The 9,953-nt window shown below is 39.6% G+C and overlaps 1 pseudogene across 1 annotated transcript; it reads right to left on the bottom strand.

Moving 5' to 3' along the window:
* Window positions 1-6,156: 6,156 nt before the first annotated feature.
* LOC143613958 (chaperone protein ClpB1-like) lies at window positions 6,157-9,639 on the bottom strand (annotated as a pseudogene). Its single transcript, XR_013150215.1, has 5 exons — window positions 9,574-9,639; window positions 8,328-9,495; window positions 7,817-8,000; window positions 6,631-7,731; window positions 6,157-6,537 (listed from the first exon to the last, which is right to left on the bottom strand). The product of XR_013150215.1 is annotated as a chaperone protein ClpB1-like (transcript).
* Between the last annotated feature and the right edge of the window lie 314 nt (window positions 9,640-9,953).

Here is a 9,953-nt window from a genome sequence, read left to right as displayed (position 1 = left end):
GGGTCTTGGTGAACTGGTTCGCACTCTTCTTGCTCAATCCAACCTACCAAACACCTATTGGCACTATGCTCTTGAAACAACAACCTACCTTTCAAACATCCTACCGAACAAACCAAGTAACCTCAACAACCCAACCACAATCCTATATAACCGTCAACCATCCTACACTCATCTTCGAGTGTTTGGCTGCCTATGCTATCCACTCAAACCATCCACCATGATACATAAACTTGAACACCGGTCAAATGCATGCGTCTTCCTCGGATATCCACCAAACCACCACGGGTACCGGTGCCTCGATTTAAAAACCCGTCAAGTGATTACTTCCCGACATGTAATCTTTGACGAAACCGTTTTCCCATATTCCAAAACCACCAAACCGACATCGGACCCGTATATATTCCTGTCCGAACCACCACATCCATCCATTTGGTTGAACCTCCATAACACTCCTCACAAACCCTCCTCTCAAAACCCACCTATTGCCAACCCAGGGGACTCTACTACTGTAACATCACGGAAATTTCGGGCCAAAAATGTCAACTTTCCAAAGTATAGGGATCAATTCTGCCAATTTCCTAACTCCAAGGTGAAAAGTGAAAAATCTGTTTTTCGTCCTATCGCGCTACGCGATGGGGACAAAAGACCAGTCCATCACGATACGCGAAGGGGATTGGTCAAAGCTTCTGGAAGGGTCAACAGCGATACGCGATCGCTGTTGACCAATGTCATCGCGTACGGCGATGACGTGGTCTGACACGTTGTGACACGTGTGTCACGCGGCACACGGTGGCATCATCTGCCGCCATGTGGCAACACATCCGCCACGCGGCGTAACGCCTGCCACGTGTCACCACGTGGAAGGTCTAGTGTGTGACTGGCCAGGCCTACGTCGCGCCACGCGACGGACCAGCCAAGGAACCCATCGCGTACCGCGATGGGATCCAAATTTATGCCTATAAATAGCAGCTTCGGGCATTCATATTTTCACACCAAATTCAGCTTATAACTCTCTCTATAAACATCTCTCTACACCTCGAAGTTCGCGCCATTGATCCACCTCGAAAACCGTGCACGATTCCTCGATTCCCGTGCCATACCTCGATTTTCGTACCACTCCCCGACGACGTTCCAAACAAGAAGGTGATGCTGTTTTTACATCCCGACGATCATCTCGAAGTGTGTGCCGTGAAGTGTTGGTGCCTCGAGAAGCGTGCCAAAGTGAGGAGAAAGATTGTACGAGGAAGGAGTGTTGATCAAGCGGCGTCAAAGTGATGCCCGAGTATCTAGGGATTTTAAGCCAAGTAAAGGTAGGCATAATGCCCGACTAAAATATTAATAAAATATTATAAAGGGTTAATACCCCAAGCGAAATTATACTCGATATCTCAAAGAAAATAAATAACAAAGAAAAGAAAAGAAAGAAAGAAAAAGAAATATATATTTGTATACATATATATATATGTGTGTGTGTGTGTGTGTGTGTTATATAAATATTCTTTGTTATAAATATTATTTAAGCGTAATGAGTATTCTTAAATAATAAAAGAAAAGAGTACGTTTCTTAAAGAAGAAGAAACATAGGGTTTTTTATAACAAACTAAAGGTTTATAAATATTACTTTTTTAACTAAAGGTTAAATTTAAAGTAAAAGAATATTGAACTAAAGGTTCATCGAGATAAATAAAGACTAAAGGTCTTAAGCCGGATTGTATATCCGACTAATAAAAGTTATACTCGTACTATAGGTGCGAGATAGCAAGAGAAAGACTCAAGGACGGTGTTGGAAGCTGATCCCACTTGAAAAGGTGAATACGCCCCACTTTTATAAACTTGTTTTCAAACAAACAAATGTGTTATGTGTAAAAATCTACATGAGACCAAGTGTCTCTAAAAACATTATGAATAAGAGTAAAAGCCTAGCCCTCAGGCTGTAGTATACATTTGTCTGGATTCTTACATATGTGGTTAAATGCGGTGGGCACATCGCACCACGCTTGGTCACGACCTCCAGCCACGATGGCCTGAACCAATGTATGTTCGAGTGAGAATGACCTTGTGTATATTTATGGTACCTAAGTACGTCGAAACGTTGCGGTGTTTTGCTAGGGTGACCTAGTGTAGAGACTCGAGTTTATAATGATGTTTTAACTTTGTTATTCCTAAGCCAAGATGGGCCAAGGCTTGCTTAACCCTCGAGGGGTGACAAAGTAAAGGAAAATATTTTTAGCGTCAGCATATTTACCAGCAATTATTGCTGACGTATTTTTATAACATTTTGCAGGTAACCAAGAATAAACTTGAAGGACGAAGGGCTCAAGAATTCGATGGCTCGGATATTTTGTTTAAATATTAAAATATGATGTTTTTGTTAAACTTATAAACAAGTAAATCTAAACGAGACTTTCGTCTCGTCTTTTTGTAATGTAAATATTTTAACTTTAAATCCACATGTTTTATAAAGTCTTCCGCTAATAACCCGTAACTCTGATTTATATATAAATATGGTACCAACTGTTGAGTCGTACTCCTAGGCCTAAGATGGGGGTGTGATAACTACCCCGCCCATCATTCCAATAAACGAACCGGTTTCTCCCAATGAACCTGCTTCTCCCCAAACAACCGGTCAAACTCCCAACTGTAACATCCCAAAATTTCAAAGTGATATTAATTATATTACTTACTAATAAAGGGAAAGTTTACTCGGGTTGTCAGGAAATAAATAATAGAGTAGGAGTTGGTATGGGTCGGGCTAGTGTTGGGTAATGGATGTGGGTTATGGACTTGGATTAATGGAGATGGGTTAAATGAGAATGGGCCTTAGGTCCATGGGATTTCAGGGATATAAATACCCTAGCACCCCAAAATATCTTCATTTCTATCATTATCCAAACACACTCCAAAAACACACACAACACCACAACTTCGCCAGCGGCCGGAACCGGGCAGATCCGATGAGAGGAACGGACAGATCCGAGAGAGAGAGAGAGCGATTAGTTGTGTTAACAAGTTAAACGAGATCCAAACAAGCTCAAAAAGGTATGATTCTTGATCTTTGAAGTTTAAAGATCCAAGCTTTTTAGTGTATAAGCGACCGAAAATGGTCGGGAAGCGTAGTGGGTGATATTGAACCATAGCAAGGGTGTTAAAATCGCTCAAAATGCTGGTCAGAAACCGAACAGCGGCTGATCTGGACAACTTCGCTTGCAACTGGGCAACTTCGCCTTCAAAGCGATGAACTTCGCCTGCAAGCTAAGTTCGCCTGATGGCAACTTCGCTGTAAAGTTAAGTTCGCCTAACTGGTAACCTCGCTTGAAGCCAAGTTCACTTGATGGCAACTTCGCTGTAAAGCTAAGTTCGCCTGAGGTTTAACTTCGCCTAAAGCCAAGTTCGCCTGAGGTTTAACTTCGCCTAAAGCCAAGTTCGATTAGAAAATAAATTAAAAGCGATAAGTTAAAGTAAGCTTATACTAGGCCACCAGAGTAGATCAGGCGAGTATTGACACGCATGTTTGTTATACAGTCAGCCGTGCACAGCTGAAGAAAGGGATTACGATTAACGGTGAACGTAACCGTGTTCAGGTGAGTTTCTAGCCCCATTTATGTGTTATGTTTTCGGGGCTGTGTGCATACTCAATGTGATAGTTAATACACTTACCTTAAATGGTAAGCGTATGCCGCGTATGATATATGCGATAGATACGATTGATTGCTTGACGGTACGTGAACGATCTTCGGATATTGCACGTACTGTCAGGATATAAATAAAGATATTAATATTGTATGTAATGTAAGGATGATGTATGAACATTATGAATGAAAGCTTGTCGGTACGTGAACGATCTTCGGATATTGCACGTATCGTCAAGGGAAGTGATTAGCTCCTTACATGGATATTAAATAATAACTTATAGATAGTGTTCCTTATATGGATAATATATAGAGTTCCTTTTATGGAAAGTATAGTGTTCCTTCTATGGAAAGTATAGTGTTCCTTCTATGGAAAGTATACAGAGTGTTCCTCCTATGGAAATTATATATAGTATGGTAATGGTAATGGTTCTTTTAATAGATATTACGTGACGATCCTCCTATGGATATTTATACGAGGTTAAGGTAGTAATATGTGTCTTCGGATACGGGAAGAAATATATGGGAATAAGTTGTATGTTGCCTGATTAACTAGAACTCACTCAGCGTATCTGACTTTTAGTATGCACGCAGGTGAGCTGATTATAGAGTTAGCATGAGGATGACACACGGCATGGATTGAACGGCTGGCATCTGAAGAAAGAAGTAAAGATGTTTTAAATATAAAGTTTTGTGTTATGGTATCAAAGAAAAGATTTAATGTTTTGTAACAAATTATTGATGTTTTATATTCCGCGAAAAGTTTTAATAAACTCTGATTTGAAGAACTGTGTTTATGAGTAAATCCGACGCTAAAGTAGGGTCACCGGGAGAGGAGCCTTACACCAACGAACTGAGGAATCAAAACACAAAGGCAAATTGAGCATTTAGTAGACTTCTGTTTGTTGTTTAATACTTATATTGTGGGTTGTAATTTTGTTTGTTCACCTTTTGAGTACAATTCTGTGTTGATTTTGAGTGTACGAGGCACCTTGTATAATTAACTATAATAATAATAATAATTTTAAAATAATCTACTTAATTGGCTGCTTTGCTGCTCTTGAGCCTTGGTAATTTCATTAAATATTTATATTTGGATCAAAATTTACTATTTTTTTCTTGTTGAAATGGCTGTAAACCAGTCGAGCCGAGTCGAGCTAGAGTGTGCTCGAGCTCGAACTTAATCGAGCTGGCTCGAGCTCGGCTCGTTTTCTTTATCGAGCTGAAAAATCGAGCTCGTCGAGCCACTCTTTTAATTTTTTTTGTTATAATTATATATTTTATAAATTTTGATATATAAAAGAAAAATTCTATAATATTAATATATATATTATATAAAATTTATAAGCTAGAGAATTTTAATATTATCTATAATATATATAAACGAAAACATAAAAATCCTACGTGTCGCGATGTGGTCGCTCCCCCTTTTTTTGGAGTCACCAGATTTGCTTGGTTTTTAAATGGAGGATTTTCATGCATTTGACCCGAATTCGTGGGTATGGGTCTTACCAAACCCAGATATTCCTTAAACCGGTTATAACATCTCATTAAATAAAAAATTATTCTCATCAATTATTGATGTAAAAATCCTATAAAATAGGATATACTAAAAATTAATATCTTATTTATTTTAAAAAAGATATATATATTATTTAAATAAAAAAACCAATTTTATAGTAAAAAAATAAACGGGTCTTGGTTCTCATCAAACCATATTTTTAACTTTCATAAATATTATTTATAATTAAAAAAGCAAATTTATAGTAAAAAAATAAACGGGTCTTTGGTCTCATCAAAACCATATAACTTTTAAACCGGGTTATAACATCTCATTTATTTGTGAAACAATTTATCATCAAATTATAATTATATTATTAACTTTCATACAATAAAAAAAATATAAATTCAAAAAATAAATAAATATTAGAACAAATAATATAAAACAACCCCAGTAATACAGGGGAAAAAACTAGTTATACATATTATATAAAATTTATAAGCTAGAGAATTTATAATTTTTATGTGTTAGTTACTTTTTTATAGGTTTTAGGTATCAAGTGATATAATATATGTAAAATTTTGGTTTATTTATTTCTTGGTATGCTATTATTATATATAAATATTAAAATTTAAGGTTTAATCCAAATGAGCTAACGCTTCGAGCGAAGATCGAGCCACAAGCCGACCCTGTCTCGAGCTCAGCTCATGTAGATATCGAGCCGAGCTCATTTAGAATCGAGGTCGAAATTTTAAGCAAGCTTCGAGCGAGGGGCAGACTTTTCGAAGAGGCCTATTGTTTTGGGCATTTAGATTCTTTATATCAGCAATGATCTTGAAAAGTCAAAACAACAAAGACAAAGCTTTTATATAAACATAATTGATTTAAGTAAAAGGGTTTACTAATTCACATTCATTGAAACAAACATTAGTAAACCAAGAAACTTGTTCAACATAGACAAGCCTCTTAAACAACATACAAGCTGTAGATACATAAAACTCATCTCCAAAACAAAAACAAAATCAAAATCAACAAAAGGTCATCAAATTATTCATCCATTTCATTGTCCACCCTCAAACCTTCATCCTCTTGTGCGGCATCTTATTCGTTCATTTCTTCATCGTCATCCACCTCCTCAATCTTCATCCTCTTAACAGCTTGTGCCGCATCATTACGTGCCCCACCATTTGCATTCGGGATTTGGATCAGTATATCCGACTTCTGCCCTGTTGCAGCATTCACCAATCCACCATTCTTTTCCACCCTGTAACTCAACTCTTCTCCGTTCATGCCTGCATCGATATACACTGTCGAGTTTTCATCAATCTCTTCTCTAATCAACATCTTTGATAATTCGGTTACCACCCTCCTTTCCAACCACCTTCTAATCGGTCTCGCCCCATAGACCTACACATTCATAACATGTCAGCCCAAATGATCATTGTATACACATAAGATAATAAACCAATTATAGTAACCGAACAAGATTTTGACACTTACCGGATCATAACTCTCGCTCAATATAAAATCTAAAGCTGCTTCTGTGACACCCAAAGCAACACCCCTATCAGCAAGACGAGCAGCCACATCTTTCATCTGAAGTCTAGCAACCTTTCGTAATTGATCATGAGAAAGCGGATCGAAAACCACAATCTCATCAAGCCTGTTCAACAGCTCCGGTTTAAAGTGCTTCCGGACCTCTTGCATCACCATTTCGCGAGCATTCTCCATTGTAGTCTTCCCAGACAAGCCCTTTAACAGATACTCAGCTCCAAGATTGGAGGTCATGATGATGACCGTGTTGGTGAAGTCGACGGTCCGACCTTGACCGTCAGTCAACCTTCCATCATCCAGCATTTGAAGCAACGTGTTGAAAACTGACTGATGAGCTTTCTCTACTTCATCAAATAACACCACACTGTAAGGTCTTCTCCTTACTGCTTCAGTAAGTTGACCACCTTCTTCATGGCCAACATACCCTGGTGGAGCACCGATTAACCTAGCAACCGAATGTTGCTCCATGTACTCGGACATATCAATCCTAATCATAAGTTTTTCATCATCAAAAAGTTGTTCCGCAAGAGCCTTAGCAAGCTCGGTTTTCCCAACACCCGTGGGACCCAAGAACAAGAACGAACCAGTCGGCTGCTGAGCCCTTCCCAAACCAGCTCGTGACCTCAAAACCGCCTCAGCCACAGCACCCACCGCCTGATCCTGACCCACTACTCTCTGATGCAACCTATCAGCTAGACCAATAAGCCTCTCTTTCTCATTAGTCCCAAGCCTAGTCACAGGTATACCAGTCCACCGGCTCACCACCTCAGCAATCTGGTCAGGTCCCACCGTCTCTGTCAGCATCACATTGTCATCTGTAGTCCCTTCGAGCTTCGCTATCGCGGTCTCCACCTCTTGAACCGCTCCATATTTCAAGTCTGCAGCTCTTGCTAAATCATATCTTCTTTCAGCTTCTTGCAGAGCCACCAAAAGCTCTTCCCTTTTCTGTTTCAACCTTCTAATTTCGTCAATTCGTTCTTTTTCCTTCTTGTATTTCATCATCAGTGGTTGCAGCCTATCCCTCAAGTCATCAAGTTCCTTTTTCACCTGAATCGAAACCAACAAGTTAGTACATTCAAATACAGTTAACTTAAAATTAAATGCATAATCAATCTAATTCTAATAAACTTACTTCAACGAGACGCGCTTTGCTTGCTTTATCCTTCTCTTTCTCTAAAGCATGGAGCTCAACTTCCAATTGCATCCGCTTCCTTTCAAGGTTATCGATTTCTTCCGGTTGACTATCGAGTTGAACCCTCACGTTCGCGCCACAGCTTCGTCCACAAGATCAATAGCCTTATCCGGCAAGAAACGTGCTGCATACATATTCAACAAACATTACAACCATCATCACTACTATATACTCCCTGCGTCCCATTAAAATCCGTCCCATTAAAAGTGTCCATATGTCCACTTTCAAAATTTATTAGCCAATTATCAAGTTTATCCTTAATCACACAACTACATTAATAAACAATATTGATGGAATCAATTTTCAAGGCATTATTGTCATTTAATAAGTAAAAAAAAGTAATCATTTAATCTGCCTTAAATTTTGAGTTTTTTCAAACTATGACACTTTTAGTGTAACGGACTTTCAAAATTCAAATCTACTTCAAATCAGCCAATGAAACGAATCATACCAGTAATATACCGGCTCGAAAGCTGAGCAGCAACAACAAGAGCCCGATCAAGAATCCGAACACCATGATGCCCTTCATACCTCTCCTTCAACCCTCTAAGAATACTCACAGTATCCGGAACACTCGGTTCAGCCACCAAAACCTGCTGAAACCGTCTCTCGAAAGCCGCATCTTTCTCCACATACTTCCTATACTCCTCCAAAGTCGTCGCACCGATACACCTCAACTGACCCCTAGCAAGCATCGGCTTAAACAAATTCGCAGCGTCCATCGACCCTTCAGTCCGACCCGCTCCAAGCACAGATGCACCTCATCAATAAACAATATCACCTTCCCTTCAGCCTCCTCCACTTCCTTCAAAACCGCCTTCAATCGCTCCTCGAACTCGCCTCTATACTTTGCACCAGCAATCAACGCGCCCATATCCAACGCCACAACCCGAACATCACTTAAATTATTCGGTACATCACCTCTTAATATCCTCTGAGCCAAGCCTTCAACCACAGCAGTTTTTCCCACTCCAGGCTCACCGATTAGCACCGGATTATTCTTAGTCCTCCTAGATAATATTCTAATCCACTCTCCTAATCTCCTCGTCCCGCCCGATCACCGGATCGAGCTTCCCGGCTTGTTCGACAAGATCCCGACCGTACGTCTTAAGCGCTTGAAAATTTGTATCACCAGAAGCAGTATCCACCTTCTTATCCTTACCTCTCAGCTTCTCCACCTCAGTTCTCACTCTAGAACCACTAACACCAGCTTCCTTCAACAAATCATTAACCTGTGAGTCCTCTAAAAGCCCTAAAATCAACTGATCAACCGCCAAATGCGTATCGCCGCGCGCTTTCTGCGACGATTGCGCGCGGCGAATCGTTTTGATCAGCGAGGTGCTTGCAGGCACCTCGTCCGGTGGAGGTGACTGAGACGGTAGTTTTTTTAACGCTTGTGTGAAGACACGTTCGGCTGAGTTGCCGGCTTCTTCGCCGCCGGCGTTGGTGATGGCTTGCCGTAATATTCCGTTGGCGTCGGAGATTAAGGCGACGGCGATGTGTAATGGAGTGAACTGTGCGTGGCCGGAAGTCATGGCGAGTTCGTGACCGGAAGCTAAGGCTTCGTTTGTTTTGTGTGTGAATTTGTCAGGATTCATTTCTTGTGATTAATATGAAACCTGGAAACAATATATATTTGAATTAACATGCAACGTAATGATAATAATAATAATGAAATGTAAGGAGTAATTTGTTACCTTTGAATTTGTTGTTGTGAAGAGAGAATTTGTTACAGAGAATTATTATTATTGTTATGGAATATTGTATTGAAGTGATGTGATGAATATGAATGATATATATATATAGAGAGAGAGAGAGAGAGAGATATAGATACAGGTGTTAAAGGTTACGAGAGACGTCTGGATAGTGTAATAACACTCCGGTGAGGTCTGGAAGCTACCAGACTTATTCGAGAGTTTTCTGAATTATGGGTGGAAAATTATTGTGAGAGAGACACTTTAAATTTGAGTAGTTACGACTTACGACGACGTTTCACTTCGGTTTTAAGCATAAATAGGGCCCTTCGTGTTTTTTTTTTCTTTGGATAAGTAAAATTAAAACCATTTAACACCAGAAC

The sequence above is a fragment of the Bidens hawaiensis genome, unplaced genomic scaffold (genome assembly GCF_021521415.1).
Source record: "Bidens hawaiensis isolate Kalapana, Puna unplaced genomic scaffold, B.hawaiensis_p1.1 tig00038581_1, whole genome shotgun sequence".
Taxonomy (NCBI): domain Eukaryota; kingdom Viridiplantae; phylum Streptophyta; class Magnoliopsida; order Asterales; family Asteraceae; genus Bidens; species Bidens hawaiensis.
This window is presented reverse-complemented; position numbering and strand designations above follow the sequence as displayed.